Below are 20,322 nucleotides of genomic sequence, written 5' to 3'. Positions count from 1 at the left end.
GAGTTTTGTGAGACAAAATTTTGGGAACTTGCCACACAGAGGCAGTTTGAACACGACAAACTTTTTCTTCATTTTGCAAGTAGTTGCAAGACAGCACTCATGGTAGCATAACACTGGAAATTAGGATTTAGAGGCAGAATCTTCTCTATTTGATAACTCTTCTTTTTTATTTTCCTCACTCTGGTGCTCCAGAGCGTAGCTATACATTTTTTTCTCTTACTGTGTTTCCTGAACAGGTATGCTAAAATGTTTCCTATTTTAACACAGGACTTTCAGGGTTTCAATTAATATGATCAACCTTTTTAGACTTTTTTTTTTTTTTTTAGTAACACAAGCATACATACTTTCAAGCACAGAAAGTCTGTGCCTGCATTTATTTCCGTATCTATTCATTCATATGTTCCCACAGGAACATTAATTTCAGAAGAAAACATTCTGGTTAAGAGTCTCAGATTAGACACCTATTCTGCCATGCCCAGGACTGAATTTAGTGTTTCCATTAGCCCATGAACACTGCAGTGTCCTGCTACCAAKTGCCATCCTGAGCGTATTTGTAAGCGAGGCCACGCTACACTTGTGGACCAAATGGTGTATGCCAAATGATTATGCAGGCCTTGAGGCACTCTGAGTGTATAAACATTTACAGTACAACAGATCTTTGGCCAAGTGGCCAAGTAATTGATTACAGGGCTATGAATGTCACTGAATTWTATTTCTAAAAATCCCAGGACATCGGCTCTGCTTTGTGCAGAACTAGCACGGGCTAGTTTTTAAAAGTAGGATGCTCTTAGTTTAATTCAGAAGCAAGCAATCCTTGTAGAAAATAGCGTGGAACAAATGGGAGCAGGTTTCACCCTGACTACTATTTTTTTCTGAATTCAAAATATCTGACAAACAGGCAAATGCGTAATGAATGTTCCCTGTCTTGCTATAACGTAAGTGACCAWGAAGAGGACTTGTCTATAGGGAATATTACAAAAAAACACATGACAACACTGAACTATGTTAAAAAAGAAAACACAAAATAATACAATCCATCAGAAATATTTTAAAATATAATCAGCTGAATATTAGCTTTAAATACAGACATTGAATGGAAATGTCGCACAAGAGACAAGTTATTACAGGAAAATTTTTTTCAGTTTTATTTAATTTTTCCCATCAAATCCTAATTAACTATTTTGAAAGGTAAAGAAAAATTCTGTGTAAAATCAGAGGGAGATGTAGTAATAGTCAGCTATATAACTCACATTAAAGTCAAAGGCACTGTTTTTATCTTTAGAGGTGGCCCTCTTAGACACACAAATGACAATAGAGCCATGCAGAAGCATAGTGGCCTTTAGTTTTACATCTTCAAAACACAAAATCTACGACCCAGAAAGTCATACAGACAGTCAACTTTGCACACTGTGCAAAGCCTCTTGACACAGCATCTCATTCAAAAATGCACATAGAAGGACATTCAGGGAGCTGCATTTGCTGTCCTGATTTCTTCTCAGTTTAAACATTTGTCCCCCTTTCTCTTGCTCCTTACCTGTAAGAAAAGAATGTGTGAATGCCCCCTAATCTGCATTAATGCATCAGACACAAAGGATAAACTCACCTCAAGTGACTGATAGACAAAAGCAAGCTGTAGGTTAGAGGCAATGATTTTAACCATTCCCCTTGTTTGTAAAATGACTGTCTGTCTAAAACTATGCCTTTGCAGAGCTGATGAAGAATGTACCAACTCATGCAGACCCATTACAGTGCCTGTAAACTACTCTAAATGTGGTTTATAGACACTGTTCCCCACRTGCTACGTGATTATGTCCTTCTCCTTCTAATTTACTCAAATCTCTGCATTACTGGTGTAGTTTCCTTTCAAGCATCACCTCTGTCAGAGATAAACAATTCTGTGAGCAAGCAATGGGAACTGTGAGCTTCACCCCATCCACAATGACAGCAGTGGGACAGCAAGCTCATTCCAGACCTCTGAGTTCACCATGTGACAGCACAACACTGGCTGTCTCCAAACCCAGATACAGTTATAAAAAGATGATGCATTGTTCAAAATAAACAGTATGCAAACCTGGATTTGTACAGCTCTCRCCGTATTGTAAATGGTGTATACATGGATAGAGTGAAAAACTGAACAGGTAACAATTCTGTGTCTCAGTTTTGACTGTTCCATTAAACCTCCGAGCAAAACCACTCAAAAAGGATGGGGTTCTGGGTCTGAGATCCAAAACTGTTTTCTAGAACACCAACACAAAATGTACTACTGATACTAAGTTGCAATCCAAATGCAACACAGGAATTGGACTTCTGTGTGACATAACTAGAAAATAAATAGAAAGATATGTAGTATGTAATATTTACATTGTGTAATGTAGAATTGCACTCAGAATTACTGTAAACACTGTTCAAGTACTCTGTGACTGTTGGGAGCAATGCCAAGCTGCTTCCTGGCAAGTCAACAGACCTGAAGARCACAAAGGTGCTTTGGGGCTTGATTTGCTTCCTTTGAGGTCCTGCCCTGCACAAAGGTTAGTCAGACTATACTGAAGGTCTCAGAACAGCTAATATGTTTTCCTTTGTGCAGGATCTGTCGTTGGAAAGCTTTTTGAGCAGCAGGAGGGCAACCATGCAGTTCTGAGAGAAAAGRTAGTGCATTTCCTCTGTCACAAACAAGAAACAAATCACTTCCAGTGGTAAGAAGCCAACAGCAGCATCTCCAGAATACATGTGGAACAGAACTGCTGCTGTTAGAAATGAAAAAGGCATACTGATCTGCTGGTCCAGCTACCTGCAAATGTAAGACTGTGCTCTACAGGTTGTGTGCTATTGTTTCTTTTCTAGACTGGTTTCAGAATACTACATATTGGTGATTCCACCACTTTCCCTTTAGGTTTTAATACAATTTTTACATAACTATCGGAAGAGAGGAAGTTATTTTACAGTTATTTTACATAACTGTCAAGAAGAGAGGAAGAGGGTGAGATTGTTATCCAGATTATTTTTSAGCTCCTTTAGCCCTTTAAATAATTTCTTGCTGTTTACCTGCCTAGAAAAGGTTTCCTTTTAATTTTTCTTTACCCAGCTTTGGCATTATATCAGAAATGCTCCTTCTGGTCAAATGACCASCACTGGTCATTTTCTAGTTGCCCTTTACAGCTTGTTAGATTCTTTCTTTCCAAGTTCTGTGGGCAGCATAATTTTATCAATGAGCTGTCCATGATGACAGRAGCAGCAAATAAGAGTAATCCAAGAGTATAAGGACCCAATTAATAGAAAACTAGCAGAAGCATGTAAATGCAGGGTGTCAGAGCTTAAAATGAAAACGGGGACAAACATGTTGGTTTCTTGGAACCTTTGTAATTGTTTCATGTCAAAAGCGCCCAAGGCTAACCAGCCTTTAGTGGATTGATAAAGGACCAATGTGTCRGGTCTTATTTAGTGGAAGAACCCAATTAATTATTATACAGAATTAGATGCCATTTAGCATTGCTTATATTACTGATGACTCGCTAATTTGGCTGGCTCTGATGTAATTACAATTAATTTACGTCCTTAATCCTAATGCTCTAACCTGGCTTTGATTTAATCAGGCGATGTGGAGGTATCACAATCAAAGCAGCATTGAGGAGCTCACTGCTAAAAAGAGATAATTACACCTTACAAAACATATMCTTCCTACCACTCACACGTCTTGAAATACTGAATTAGAACACAGTGAAAATTCTCAGCCAGAAAATCTCTGATGGCAAAGTTTAGCAAAAACCTGAGGACACTGCCCAAAATTCTTCTTTTCCTTCTCTCAGAACATGCAAAAACAGTTCTAGTTATKTAGCTGCAATCTACAGATCTTTGGATAAGTCCAAAGAAAAGCAAATCTTCACGCCATGCCATCAAAACATGAGAGGCAGCAGACAGCAAAGCAGAACTGCCTGTAATATCTGGAGGAACACATCAGTGCAAATGAAAATAACAGCAMACAGAGCTCAGCTTCAGCCCATCTTGATGAAAAGACAAAGTAAAGGAAAGTAGCAATCCCTTTCTCTTGGGTTTGCTGGTCTTTTGGACCCATTATGCATCCCTTAAAGTCAGCTCCCCTTGACYCTTTAATGCTGTCACAGCTCAGAGACAGCTGTTCCCTCCATCTTATCTCAGAAAACATGGGATTTCTTTATAGGCAGTCCTGAAGATGGGCAGAGACAAACAAGTCTCTGAGCCATTCCTACAGCTGCTAAGGAGGGCCCTTGTTGTTGGTTTGTTCTCTGGTGCCAGGGAGAGAAGCAGTTTTGAGGAATCAATCTCCAGATGCTTTCAAAGAAATTAGATATAAGGCAAGCCTGGACAGAATTTTGCTGTGGATTTTCTTACTTTGCTTCCTGATTTCCWGTTGGGTTGTACACCTGCACCCAGACCTAACAATATGATGTGGTCTCTGTTTTATTTCATCTTTTTAAACTCCTGTTTTGAATGGGTCTGAGAAATTTAATTTCCTAATTGTTATATGTCTACAATACTAAACTATTAGTCCATAGRTCATTAAGTTAATTTTATTAATTCTTGAGGGAATTTTTTAGCTACTCRCTCATTCTTTAGCATATAACTTCAAAGTGCTCCACTCTGAAAAGCTTCTTTGCTGTTGGTGAATTGAAAGGCACAGAAAGCCTCTCTCTGTTCCCGTCTTGGAGGCCAGCCTGACAAAAACGGTTTTAGCTGAAGAAAGACTGCCACAGTAGAATGCACACGGGGGCAATGCAAACCTTCTTATTCTTCTGCAAACAGCACATCTTCCTTCAGCCCAGAAGAGCATGTTTGTGAAGTTCTTACAACACTGGAAGCTAAGACAGTTCACAGGCTGGAATACAAGAAACTGTTCAGTGTAGGGAATTTAATTTCAGCTACCCCGGTTATGCAGCTTTGCAGCCATCAAGCTGCTCTTACCTCTTATAACCTTGCTGCAGTGAGCCATAGTGCATTTCCAAACCCTGAGCTTACTGTTACTGATGGCAAACAAAGGAGCTGCTGTAACTTACTGTCTTGTGTTTTGTTAACTAAAAGCAGGACATTTTTATGAGAAAGAATGTTAGCTTCCACTTTTGCTTGCTTGCTATGATACAAACTACAAGCGGGGCAAAATATTATCTTTGCAGCACCCATATCTTCCCATCTCTACTTTTGTCAGCTCACAGCATATAACCTTTGCCCAGACGTGATGGAAACAGAGCAGGACTTGCCCCTCATTTCCTCTCCCCTTGTCTTGTGCATCGCAGTGCATTAAAGGCTCCTACACATTTAAGTCCTCCCAGCTCAGTATAGCACTTAATCTTATCCAATATGTGCTTAAGTCCCACTAAAGGCCCTGAGAGTTAAGCATATGTTTGTATCTCAGACTGTCAGAGACCTGCCCGTGTGCACCTCATGGACAGATTGGGACCAAATCATTGCAAGCACTTTCATTATTCAGTTTCAAATATCAGACTGCTTTTTTCAAGTTGTCAAATTTTGCACAGAGGAGAAAGAAGAGAGGATAGTTTCGAGAGCGAAGAGAGCTGTGTCTTCCCAGTGCATGCAAACATCTCCCCAACAGCTGACAGAACTGCAGATGTGYTGTTTTGAGATGCCTGCTCTCTCTACAGCAGGCATGCTCCAGAGGAGATAATGGCTGCCATCCCACCGAGAGTGCTGTTATATGATCCTCTTTCAGTTATTTGAAATATGGACTTCACTCAGAGGATTCTAGGAATAGCTGCTCCAGCTGTTCTGGAGAGATAGAAAGCTGTCACAGGAGACATTGTTAGACTCTGCTAAAATCAGCGGCTGCACTAAAGATCTCACATMAACTCCTTAATGGTTTGTACCATTCAGTCAGGAGTCAAGGAGAAGTGAAATGTGGTCTGTGACTATAAGGCAGTTTGTATTCCATGCATCAAGGCTATGCCTGGATTTGGCAGACAGAATAGGAAAGACGCTAAACAGATCCTTTTATCAAGTGTCTGAGCAGTTACTTGATCTAAGAGGTTTGTATACCTGCAACCAGCAATGTAAATGTCTGAGACAAATTACAAGGCAGCAGTAGTGYTACAGTGAAGGATGAAAGTGCACACAGAAAGGCAAACAAGCAAAGCATTACAACAGCCACTTAATGGCAAACACATTTATTAACATCAAGTGCGATGTTTGTAGGTTTTCCCTGCCACAACCAGCTGCAGATGCCAGCTACTTAAAAAGATGAAACAGTGCAGTGAATAAAATTGAGGGATTTTTTTTTTTTTTTCAGTGTAGCCTGCCTACATTCTTGGCAGAGGAAGCAGGCTCCTAGCTCTGCCTTCGAAGGAACAAAAGCCATGCTGGCACACAGCGAGCAACTTGATTTCACAAGGCCTCCTGGGAAGGCTGTTTGGGAGCATGGCTCTGTGTCTGGCAGCTGCATCCTTGAATAAAAAGAGGAGGAGGAAAAGGGCAGGAAGGAAAGAGCACACAAGGTCTCCATACCACACATGAGAAGGTTTTACACACAATCAGACATCCTWGCCCCAAAGTATTCAATAAAAGAAGTGTTCAAGGTGAACCACTATACTTACTGCACACCACAGCAGCACATTTCACAGATTACTGTTCTTTTATTAGAAACATTTCTCAAAGGTTTTATTGCTGCTCATAGATTGTAAGGGTTCTGGTTTTCTAAGCATAGCAAATACAGTGAARTAGAAGATCTAAATAAAAATTTCAAAATTTGAGGTACTTTACAAAGCAAAAATATCATTCCTTCCTTTTATTTTTTGCTTTTACTCCAGAGAAATATGTAGTCAAAATGCCAGTGGGAAACAGTCTTATTGCAGTGGAGTACATCAGTTTATTTCAGTTTAAGGGATTGACTCAAAACAGGTATTTTATCATGCCAGTAGTATGACATAAGCAGAAAACTGATGCAAAAATTAATGCACAACTTGGTGGAAATTCAGAGATAAAGATATTTGTAGTARTACTGGATTATGTCTGAGATGTAAGAGCATAATGTAAACCTTCCATATCTATGATACAGATTCTTATCAAGACCTTAATCTGGGTAAGGTACAAGTAGGAGATTGCTCACTTCAGAACCTTAAAAATATTATGAAGTTCAATGTAATTAAGACACTTTTCTTAAAAGGTAGAGTCAAGGTTTTCCTGTGATTCAAAGTCCTAGAAAACTTCTAGACAAAYTAGAAAAAGAGGAGGGCAAAATTAATATTGCCATGATAAAATTGGTGTCTCAGCACATTTCCAGGATTGGTCTTTTCATTTAGCGCCATGCTAGAGACTGCTCTGCTTTAGACTCATGCAGAGAATTAAATTAATCATTATGCAATGAAAATCAGGACAAATTTCCTTAAGGGCATATTGACATTTTATCTCTCTTGTTCATTGACATAGATGTAAACAGAAGCAGCAAAAGAGTGAGAATCTCCTCTCTTGCCTATTTCACATTTGTAAATCACAGTAGGGCTTAATCTGATACTCAGATTCTTCCAGCAGGAAAGAATGAGGGAGGGCATGCACTCCCTGAAAGTAAACTTCTGGCACTGAGGCCAAAAAAAAAAGAAGTGTTCAGTTCTTTAAGCAAGATGGTGATCCTAATGAAAATAAATATCTGGTTATCTGAAACCACTGTCAGAAAAGTTTATTTTAACTGTTAGCTGTACCTGATGGATCAGATTAATTCTTCTTCCAACTCTGAATATTTTTTATCCATAAATAATTCTACTGACTGCAGAAGGATTCCTGGCATAATATTGTTGTGRTTGTAAATTTTAGACAATAGAACCTTTAAAGAAAAAAAGCCCAAACAAATAAAAAAAAAAACAAAAACCCCACAACCCAACCTTCATCATGATCTGTTACTTGTATGCCAAATTCTTGCTAGTTAGGAGGCTTTTTCTGTGTCAAACAGAAGTTGCTCCTATTCAAGTTCAATGTTGCAAATGTTGCTGGTAGTTTATGATAATTATGTACTTCCAGCAAAACTGTGTTGGACTGTGCACAATGATCACCTCATTTCTTTGCTGGCAGTCACCTTGGCTTAGCAGTTTAAGTAGCTCCCTCTCAGCAGAACCAAATAATCCTATCTGGYCATCCACTTTACATCTTCATAGTGTTTCCTTATTCATCTCTAGCCCAGTTGATCTGCATAGTGGGGGTTTGATTCTCTTAAGCTTTTTTACTGTTGTWTCTCAGAGTTTGCAGGCAGTATCTTACTGCAGCACCTTACTCCAGCTTCTGTGTCCATAGTGGGCCACTCTTGTGTCCCTCTTGGCAAGTGACACAACACTACAGCTCTGGAGCATGGCTCATTCTGACAGACAAACTGAACAACCACCTTTTATGGCAAATACAGGATCCAGAGTAATCGGCATTTTTATTTCTAATCAGCTTTTAAAATGGCAGCATTCAGATGTGCWTAACCAAATTACTTAATTTTCAGTCTGTTCTGCTATCGATTTCTAATAGCCTCTACAGATACAGGACATCACTCAATACTGCATTTTCTTTGCTTAACACATTTATCCGCCAGTCCAAAAGATGGCAAATTTAGTAAATACGTTTGTAAATTAAGGATTACAACTCTCTAATAAATTAGTTGATAAGGCTACTTATCAACTAGACTTATCGACTGAGAAGATGCAGAATTATACACATAGCATTTAAAAAAAATCTCAAACAAAAATGAACATAAGGTACAAGAAAAATTAACTTTGGTTTAAAAAAGCCAAAAACAAATATATTTTTCTTTAAGGCAGACCCTAGCTCTATGTTCAAATTCCTCTTATATTCTAATCAGACCAGAGGCTTTCTAGAGTTCATTGTTTTGTGTGAAGAACATTAATTCTTGATGACTTGTGAAGAAAAATAAAGGAAGATACATTTGGAAAACTGAGGAAATAGGAAATACTATATTTCCATTTAATTATTTGTTATGGGACAGAAAGAGCTGTGTATTTCTCCAGTGAAGAAAGAAGAAACCGGAAAGARCACAGAACACTTTTAGATATTTATCAGTTGAAACCCTGATAAAGGCATGAAAAGAGGTTGCTGTGAGAAGTTTTCTGTCGAAAGCTTTGAGCCTACTCTTTCCTAGGTATGTTTGAAGTGGACCTCACAAGTGGTGTGCAGGGTTTTCAGCTCCATCAATTCCCAACATCTGATTTTAAGCAGTTACATGGGAACCTCATTTTACACTGAAATCTGAGCACATTTCTATCTCTCTTTACAAAAAGACACATCGAGAATTGGCTATTCAAACTTGAGATCTCAAATAACAAAATCAAATTTTACAAAAGCCACTTAATCGTAACAGTCATATAAGGATATTAAAAGAAAAAATTTGCACAGATTTTGGTACACGAGGTTCTTCATATCTGAAAGTCTGGTTTTCTCAAAATTGAACTGTTTAAGTAAACTCTAGTAGAATAATTTGCTTGCTTATGTTGCAACATAATCAGTGCTACTTGCCTTAAAACAAAATCATTATTTTCCAAAAAGCGGCTTAGTTCAATGAATTTAAACTGTTAGTGAACACATTACCCACAAGTCATTGAGAACTTAAGGATTAGTAAAAAAAAAAAAAAAAAAAAAAAAAAAAAAAAAAAAAAAAAAAAGCCCCTATACATTTGGTAGAAAATATGTACATTTATAGAGTAAATATTTAAATAGCCATTTAGCATGTTCATTCTACTCATTCTGACTGTAGTGTGCAGTGCATGATTTCCATATTCCTACTTTAGACAGGTAGAAAGTCTTCATCTGAACAAAAATAGAAACTAAATCAGAACAGTCAGTTATCAAACTCTACATTTAATCAGAAATAATATAAAYACCCTTTGGTTAAGAAAAATGGGATTTGACATATTAACTTCTTCAAAGAAAGAAACAACAAAAATTTCATAGGAATGCTTGTTCACATAACTGAAAAGAAGAGCTGAGCAAACAAAACCCTTGCCTGTAGGGACTAAGCTGTAGTTAAACATGTTTGGTTTAGAATTCATTCTGTGAGAACTTCAGCCAAGTGTCTTCAGTTTAAAGAGAATGATGGCTGTGAATGAAGTTAACACTATTTTTACAAAAGATGAAATTTGAAGGAGCCAATGTAAAAACCTGCTCTTATGAACATATATATTCAATCAGGGGATTGTGTGTGCAGTCAATACTATTCAAATTGCAAATACAAACAATGAATAGCAAGCACTCAAAGGACCACTGACAGAAAACACTTTCTCAGCATTCACTGTCTGAAATATCTTAACAAACATTTGCTGAGTAATTGCAATCAACAAATTTGTTGAAACACATCCAATTGACAGACAATTTATCAACAGGAAAGAAAAAAAAGATAAACATATGAGAAATCTTTGTAGTTCTTTCACTAAGCTTTGTGGCCCAACATCAYGAACTCAGAATCTGGAGAATTACCACTGGCCCTCCTGCCTCTGCTGTGATAGCACTATTTCTAATGCTATTTACAACTTAGTTGCCACTGAGAAACTCATCATGGTGTATCTTACAGAAGCATTTTAATAGCTCAAAAATGCACTTTTAAAAAGCAAATTTCCCAGTTTTTCACACTTCCTATGCATTGATTCACATCATTATTTTTTTTCTAGAAAAAGTAATCTGGATTCCTTTTAGGTGAAATTAAACTGAAAATAGATCTACAGGAGCAAACTTAGTGTTCTCTGGGCACATCTAATCTAATGGGCATTGAGTCTTGAAAGGTATATGGGTGGATCTCACTGTCTCACTGTCAAATATTTCACTCTACAAAAACTCCTATTGCCCTACAGTACCTGTTAACACGGCTGTAGCTTGAGGTGATGGAAACAAAGCTAGGAAGCAAAGACATGGATACACTCTTGAGATGGGTTTATAAACTCTGTATTCTGTCTCACATGCCCATTTCACCTCAAGACAAGGTTTTTCTGGTGTTAAGTATGCCCTTTTAAAATACAGTACAATTTGGGCTTTTTGAATTTACAAGCCTTTTGATCTGTCTGCTGTTCAGACACAATGAAAATGTATAGTCAGGTCCATTTTCAGGTTTGCTTGACCACCATTTGGTTATCTGAATGTCATTCTTTGAATGTACTTGCAACTTTGAAAGAATTGCAGCTGGAAATTATGTCCCACACAAACATTAATAACAATAATGTTAATATTTCCTACTGACTGGAAAAGGAGAAACTTAACTCCCCATATGTAAAAGAGGAAATAAGCAAGGCCCAGGAACTACAGTCTCACCTCACTACCTAGAAAAATCATAGTTTCCATATCACAGTTTCCACCTGGAAACCACGCTAAGGCACATGTTAAGTAAGGAGGCTATTGATAAAAGTCAGCACAACTTCATGAAGAGCAAATTATGCCTGACAAATTTTGTGGCCTTTTATGATTGAGTTACAGTTGTGGTGGATGATGGAAGAGTGACTAATATATACCTGGACTTTTGCAAGGTATTTGACAGTACACTACACAACATGTCTCTACATGGAAGAGACGTGAATTTGATGGTTGGACTACTTGGCAGACAGTAGCAGGAAGGTTGGAACTAGATGACTGTGAAGGTGTCTCCTGACCCAAACCATGCCATGGAAATTGCTGCTGGATCAGCATTGTAGCTCTTTTGTTGTGCCAAAGCTGGTGTTTGTGCTTGCACCTATTTGCTGATGCAGTCCTGGTGTTATGCATGCACCACTAGGTGACAAGCAGGCTTATTTGGTCCATAATTTCTAAGGTACTCCCATCATTTCAGCCATGCAAAGTAAGCTGTGTGCCATAGGGAAATAATAAGAGGGATTAAAATCATTCTGACATATTAAAGTATAAGCTAAATTCCCATAGACTTAATTCATTGCTGTTTCCAGAAGTGTAATTTTTTTTTTACTTTTAAAATGGAGAATATTTATGTAGCATAGAATAGGTTTGCTTGGGAAAAAGAGAAGAGTATAAATAAAACTAAAGAAATCAGAGAAGACTTGGCATAAATAAGCCAATTACATAGGCTCTTGAACTGAAATGTTTAATAATGCATAAAGTAAAACACAGACATGCAGCAGAGCTAATGCTTGCAAATGAGCAGGTCTGCGATGCAGAAATGTTTTCCCAAAGTGAGGCTAACATAAAGAATATAGTATCTAAAAAGATCTATCCAAGGCCCACCCCAAACCAAACCATGAACTGAAAAAATAATTTAATAAAATAAAAATATACAAAGACAAATTGCATTTGGAAAAAAATTCAACAGAAAAGAAGCTGAAACCTATTGGAGACCAATATATCATAATAAACCTTCTGTAAATAAATTATCATGTTTCCTCACAGACCCCTTCATCAACTCAAGATCTTTGCAGCCCATTCTGTCTATTGTATTCCAGATAATTTCATTCAGTCACTAAGTATGCATGTGGTTACTTCATCTCACAAGGTTTCCTGGGGACAACTCTACTGTTTCATATTTCCTGCTCTATCTGAACTGCCATGAGCATGAAAAATCCCTCTACAAATGTAGAAAAGCTGAAATGGTGTAAATTCCTTCACATTAGTGTATTTGAGTAGAATACTGCAATTAGATGGCAAAGGGCAGCTGGAGCTCTTTCTACTCTACCCCGTGCTCCTGCTAAGGCTGTGCAGATTGCATAGACAGGCTCAGAGATGCTGTAAGGACACATCATCAKTTCTGAGCAGCTGCTGTGCACAGCACAAGGCAAGGAGACATCCTCACACACCACTACCCCCCTCAATTCACCCAGGTGGYGCATGGCTGCAGAGAACTGTGATTCACAGAATAAAATACAGGAGCTGAGTTACTCACAGCTCCTGGTGATTCAGTAAATATGTTTCCCTCCTATTTTATATTGCTTAGATTTTACATCACTGTTTACAGTGATGTGAACACTGGAACAAAGATGAAAGTTGATRCCCTTTGCATGATGGCAGTTCTGTGACCATCTTGGCCATTAGCAAATGGCTGAACTTATTGGTGATATTTAAAATTTATTACATATAATTTCTTGCCTTACAAAATGTTTTAAATTTAAATTGATGTTTATAACATATACCATAAAAGAATATTTTTAAAATACTAGTTAACAAGTCTTGGCATAAAAATTTAGTTCCACCAACCCCAAAATCCCATCCAAACACTTTGATTTTTTTTTCCCACGTAATACATTACAGTTGATAAAAATCAACCTTAGATCTTTTGGAATGAGTATTTGATTACTTTCAACCATAGCTGAAAGTATTCAAAAGTTTTAAAGCACTTTAGAAAATTTCTTCAATTTTCAGAATGAAAATTTTGTTCTTGACTCACATTTTCTCTTTTTTTTTCTATATATATATTTTTTTTTTCCACATAAAATATTTGTTTAGCAAATGTGCCAAGTGTTAAGCAAAACATTATATATTCTATTACTTAGGARGTAATTATTTTGTGACTAGTTTCATATCTCACTTCAGGTCATACATGCAAAARCTGCCCCCATTTTACATATTTTCCCTTTTGCTTTATTCATGARTAAGGAAGTGGGATATTATAAGACCTGACCTGTTGGTCAAACTTCCAATAGCAATTGCAAACAATTATGGCAAGGTGAAATGTCRTTATGCACTGAGAAAAGCCCCTCTTACAGCATCAACAGATTGGGCAAAAATCATCATTGTTTTATAATGTAGTCTGAAGGAATTCCCACCTTAATGAAGAAACAAATAAAGTAAAAATATTGAATGCTTCTTTCTACACTAGCTCTTCACTGTTTGATGRATAATCAAAAAATTGTGTTATGCTTCCTAGGTGTATTTTCATTCCAYAATTTTTGTCATGTGAATCATTTTAACCTGATGCTTGCATGCCAAAAATACAGTAAAGATTATTGTTTTAAAAGAATAATAATTATTTAATGACATAAACACTACTAAAGTTTTAGCTAATCTGAAAAAAATCATTGATGCTGCCTGACAAAACATCAATTTCAGTCTGCAAGTTTTACAAAAATTTGGTCAAAAATTGAGTCGCAAAGGTAATTACATATTACCAGCTATGAAGTCATGCACAGATTTTTCAAGTTTATATTAATCTTTACACAATAAATCCACAGGAATGTAAAAATTAATAACTATATTTAATTTTTAATAATTGTTTATTGTCTAATAATATCAATTATTTGTTTACATTTGTAATAAAATGAGTTTAMTGATTTCCTTACAAACATAAATAATAAGAAAAATAAAATAGTCYATAGTGATATAAAATAATAAATGTCTCTTCAGGGATCCACTAATCCTTCCAGCAAAATTAATTACCCAATAACTGCAATTAAATTAAATCAAATAGCAGCACCATAAAACTAATCAGCCCACAGAAAATAACTCAAACAGCYAGCTACCTGTAAGGTCTATCCCCTAGGATGCATCCTGCAGGATTTTTCCACAGATTGGTGCATGACCAGACAGAGAAAATTCAGGCCACTTGGTGCCAACAGGGTAGTCGGGTACAGAGTCAGATCTATTCACAAAAAATGTTCTTACAGCTGCTCCCCCTAGCASTTCCTCATGCAAAGATGATCTGACATGGATGTCTGTGGGGAGTGAGGTTAAGACTGCAAAGCATTGGAAGGATGAAAATTCCTTTTGTAAGAGGGATTTCAGTTTCTTAGGGCTTTTAATATCATAACCAAATCTTCAGTCACATGTTTTACCACCATCCATTTAAAAATTACCTTCATCAGGATCTTGATCCCTATTAGTAACTGAAGCAGATCCAAGATCACAAAGGTCAACATGCTATCATGTCTTCTGCTGGAGTATTGTCTGGCCAAAATAAACACCGCAAAAGCCTTGAGGTGAGGGGCAGGAACCATATTATGGCAAGGCTAAAGCTGTCCATCTCTCACTATAATCTGCTAGAGGAACACCTTAAAGTAGGGGGCAAGAATTAGAATAGCCACTACAGAAAGAACTCATGAGGACAAAAAGCTATTCTAAACTATAACGTACACAAAAGTTGCAAAAGAGACRTTCAGAAACAATGGAGGTGTTGAGGTGTAGGGTAAGGACAATAAAAAGATGTGGCAGGAAAGGAGAGAATATGAGAGGAGACTAAGTGAAAWAACACAGAGAATTTAAGAATTGTGCAGGGTATGAAAAGCCAGAAGAAAAAAATCCACTGTCAAGCCAAGACACGTAGCAGAGATGTAACCACTCTTATCTGTACTTGAGGGCATGAAATAATTCCTTTTTTAATTTTGCCTTTTTAATCCTGTCAATTGGAGCTGTCACTATGGATGTAATAGCAAGTATCCCAATCACAATATCAAAGACTCTTCACTGACACTCCTTGAAATAGCATTAATATCTGCTCACTAAGGCTACTGCATTTRAATGTTCATGTGCAGTGCTGCAGCTCCCCCTCAGTCAGGTATCAAGCTGCTATTTCACGCTCTGCTTGTAAAATTATTAACAGCTGGCCTAACGTTAGATCAACTGGAGTATGGTCTGCTAGAACAAGACACTGCTTAATAACACTATTTCCTACTCTATCAAGTTAATACTCCCTCTGTATTTCCAAATATTAGAATTGGTCTTTAAGCTCAAAGCAAGATTTAACTTTCCAAGTGTGGCAGGCCTGAGCCAAGATGTCAGGCTTAAATTTTGGGGAAAGATGAATTTAAAATCCAAGTTCATAGATTTCACGGATGATGTCAACAAAAACCAGGCTCAGAAATGTCAGGTAAAAATAGAAAGACAGAAATCTAGTAAGAAACAGAGAGTGAATTTGTGACGATCCTCACAAGACTCAGTATCTTACTATCTTGGTTAATGCTGTTACATCTCTACCCTCAGACTTTTGCTCTCAYTCCCACCTTGGCAGACAAAAGGAACCGCGACTGGAAAATCTAAACACTACAAAGTCTCATACAGCAATACCATAATTACTAAGTTTATAGACAGCTAAATAMGAGAAAATGAAATCACATGATATGCTGAGGTCAAGCAGATACATAGAAAAGAGTAATTTTACACCTTAAAATGTTGCAAGTTGCCTCTAAAATGCAGATGATTAGTTYTGAGTCGCCTATGGACTCATATCTGCTTAAAGGAAGCAATATCTAACTGGTTCATGGCGTAGTGAGCAATTCAGAGTGGATCCATTGTATTTTCAGTATGTATTAGAAATATGATAAAATGGATGGCAAATKTACTGCTTACATGAAATATTTGTCTAGGTAAGTGAGAAAGGGAAAGATAAAACATGTCACTCAGAAGCAAATTAAAGAAGTATATAACAGACAAAACAATATATACTAAATTTATTTGGAAGATAGTATTATACAGTCACATTGTTATTACTTTTATCATTGTAATATCATTAAGAATTTCACAAAATTTCATTAAAATTTGGTGTCTTTCTGTAGAAGCCTAAATGGATGAAATGCTTGTGCCCTCCAATCTGGATGAGTACTCTGTCTATGGGAAGTGTAAATCTGAGTGTATGCTTACATCCAGTGGGATTAGAGCGGTCTTTTTTGTGGTCAAGTACTGCTCTAAAACAAGTAGAAGTCAGTGTGGCACTTAAACCATTATTTTCTTGAAAATGCACTGAATTAAAAATTTTCTTCATTACTTATCAAGGAACACGACCCAGATATCAAGGGATTAATCTCTTACACATTACAGAACCGTAAGAAGAACTAATGACGAACCCAAGGAATAAAGCATAGGAGCTGCAGCTATCATGAATCACTGCAACTGGGGAGGTGCACAAGTTAATCTGACAAGAAGCATCGTCTGACAGTAAATGAATTTGCATTCATTTACTAATTTGTAATGCACATTTCAARTTGATTGACATAACTCCTAGTCAGGAAACTCAGTCACTTGCTGAATGTGGTACTAAGATAGTATTTAGGAAAAAAAAAAAATCCAGACTTCCCTTGAAAGTAAACGAAACATCAAGAGAGACATAAACAAGTATTAAAAACAAATATAAAATTAAAAATCTAGGGATTTAGCTATACAGAACATTAAAGACTTTCAGATTTTGAGAGTCTGCTCTGGGGGAAAAAAGAAAGCCTCCAGATACCGTGAATTATTCCATSTTTTTTCTGAGAGATAGTAAAATTTGATATTTACATACAGACGATGAAAGAGTCATGCTAAAAGTAGTATAGCTGCTATTCTGATAATATTATTTTTGTTTCATTCATATTTAGTAAAGCTTTTCCACTTGGGCTAACATTCTCAATTTTGTGAAAACCATTGTGGAAATTTATGAGGTCAGGAACTGTATTTCACCTCTTTTCCAAAATACTTATTAATACTAAAATATTGTACAACAAATGCAGAACAGGCTGAGAAACGCATTAACCACCTGCTCTATTACAGAAATTACTTCTATTTTTCATACACATCTACCCCACTCTCTCAGCTGCTTCTAACAAGGCAGAGWGTCAAGATGGAAACAGAGTTTTTGTGATGGCTGAATCTAAATCTTACATGTCTCTGTCCCCTGCCTCATGTTCTCCATTCCTGTCCAGACTTTGGCAGCTCACCCAAGCTCATTTCTGGGCTTTCTCTGGAGGACAGAAATAATTATCATATAAATATTTAAATTGCCTTAGAGCAATGGAAGTTGTGCTAGTGGCAGGTAAGTATAAGTTAGAAGCTGCTAAGTGGATGCTATCAGCTACTTTTTATTTTCACCCAGGCCAGGAATGACTTAGGGTCTTCTGACCAGATAAGTTACTGCCTCCCCCACATTTCCCACGCTTTCTTRAAGTTTTACTTAAAAAAACGTAGCTAGGCACTTACTAATTGACTGAGTGTAACATTCCAAGTTAAGAATTTATATCCATTGCAGGCTTTTGCACTGTTCAGCCAACTGCAAAACATGTAAAACATGTACGCAAGAGGGGAATCAGTCTTTTAAAGGAGTCAATGTGGTGGTATTTTGAAGGGTAACACTTGATCATTCTCTGGACCTGAGAGAACACAGCCTGCAGAGTTCTGATTTGGTGACATTACACTGCAATTTCTGCACTGCCAGCGGGCAGTCAGTGCAACTACAGGGCAGCTAAATACATTAACTTTTGGCAGAAAATCTCCAAAAACACCATCCTGCCACAGTTGCCACTGCTTTCTGTGGAACAAAATTACAAATATTTTTTTAAAATTTCTGTTTAGTGATGCTGAAAATTAGTCTYGTGTTGCTTTCAGCTTTTGCTCTCCTACAAGTTAAAGCATTTGCTCTGCTCAGGGTATTTGGATCCACACAAACACGGTGTTGTAATATTGAATAAGGAGGCAGGGTAAATTGTCAATGACGTATCTACATAACAGTGTCCAAAAGGTTCAAGTTAGCACCTGGGCCCAGATGCAAGACAAAGACTGAAGCAAAGAGACTCCAGAAATTACTTGATTATGCCATCAAAAAACTTTAAACAATATGCTTCTGGTACTTTGTATTTCAATGCTTTGGATGGGAGATGATAATAAAGCTTTTCAAGACCAAAAATTAAAGGATTTTTCTCCTGTCAAATGAGTTAACCTAGCAGTAGGTGCGAGGAAACATTTTGCAGCCTGTGAATCTAAATGCACTAAATAGACTGAGAATACCAACAACAGCACAGATTCAAACATTAATAAGGCAACTGACTCAAAGGGATTTGCTTGATGTTTAACTTGGTAKCTTATTGTGAAACAAAATACTTTAATGTGTGCTTATTACTTATAGCRATGATTTAATTTGATTATACAGTCCAATACTGTCATGGTTCTCATCTCTCTTTCACAGGAACAGCTAAATTAATTTACACAGAAATCTGAAATTTTAGAATGAGAGATCTCTCTTAAGAGTGCACAGGCAGAATTCTGTGTGAGGCAACAGTTTTAACAAGAATCTAAATAGAGAAAGCACACAAAACCAAAATATTATTTGATACTTATCCTTCCTGTCTCCCTGCCACACAAAGTCCTTACTGACTATAATAATCAATGTATTCTCTGCAAAATGAAAACCATGAAAACCATTCATAATAATGTATCTAGGTTTTATAGTAATATTTGGATCTTAAAGAGCATTTGTTTGCAGAAGGCCACATTTCAGTGTAAAAMCAGCTTTAGCAAAGTATTTTCAGCTATCATATTATTATCTTTTTTTAGTAGCTCCTGAATGTTTCCTATATATGCATAAAAACCAAGGGCTACATTAGCATAATGATGATTCTTCAATCTTGGTAAAGATTTTGGAAAAAAAAGTCATTATCTTCTTATATATTTTAAACTGAATTKTGTCGTATTTCTGTGCCATTCTCCTGAGTGGCTAACAGCGATATAGTATTTCCTGTTATGGCAAGCAGGCCAAAACACTGATTAGAAAGAGCTTTCATGATGTGATAGAAATATTTTTGTACGTGTGCATGTCTAACAACTTCAGACACCATTAGCATAACAAAGATGACAGGACAAGCAGTACTTGCACACCAGCACCTAAATTATTTAAAGATGGAAAGAGGGATTAAAAAAAATAGAATATGGRATAAAGGAACACATTTAAACTTTCCCAATGAGTTCTCTGGTATCTTTTCATTTCCTAGAATAAAGGAAGGACAAAATCCAGAATTTCCCTGTATCAAATTAATCTTCTGAAAGTCCATTATCTGGATTCTCACGAAATCAGTGAAATTTATCCAAATTACTAACTTGTTTCTTGAGATACAGATTTTTTTCAAATGGAATTTTCTTCACTTTGAGCTTCCAGATCATGTCATATTAAAGTGTTTTGGTTTGGCTCCTGTTATTTTTTAGTTATAAGCATCACAGAGCCAGAAAGATAAGTACGATGTAAAAATATYCTCCCATGCTGAACACACTACAAGGTGCAGAATCCCTTTATTCTTTTGGACTAAATTAATAACACCAGAATTCAGCGATATTTCTTCTCCTTACATTGACTTCATCTATAGAATGTGGTTTCTACATATTTCCGAAAAGATCCCCAGAGGACTGGCACTTGAAGCTTATGGCTAAAGATTGAACAATGAAACAGGTCAGCTTGTCCTAAGAAATCAGGTCATTCAACTGCATTTCTTGTTATCATTTTGACATCAGGGAATGGGGGAACAGACGCGGTTGTAAGCCAGCTCTTTGGGAGAGCCACTTAGAGAACACAGGGAAATAGCAACACTTCTGTAAAACCAAACTTCATATTTAATAGAGGTCCAGTTATTGTAAGTGCTGGTATCCCCCTTTTTCTTATCTATTTATGAGAAAAGCAACACTTAAAAGTCATTTCAGGTTGAT

Source organism: Malurus melanocephalus, unplaced genomic scaffold (assembly GCF_030028575.1).
Source record: "Malurus melanocephalus ecotype Western Australia unplaced genomic scaffold, MMel_1.1 scaffold_49, whole genome shotgun sequence".
NCBI classification, from domain to species: Eukaryota; Metazoa; Chordata; class Aves; order Passeriformes; family Maluridae; genus Malurus; species Malurus melanocephalus.
Note: the sequence above shows the minus strand (reverse complement) of the source record.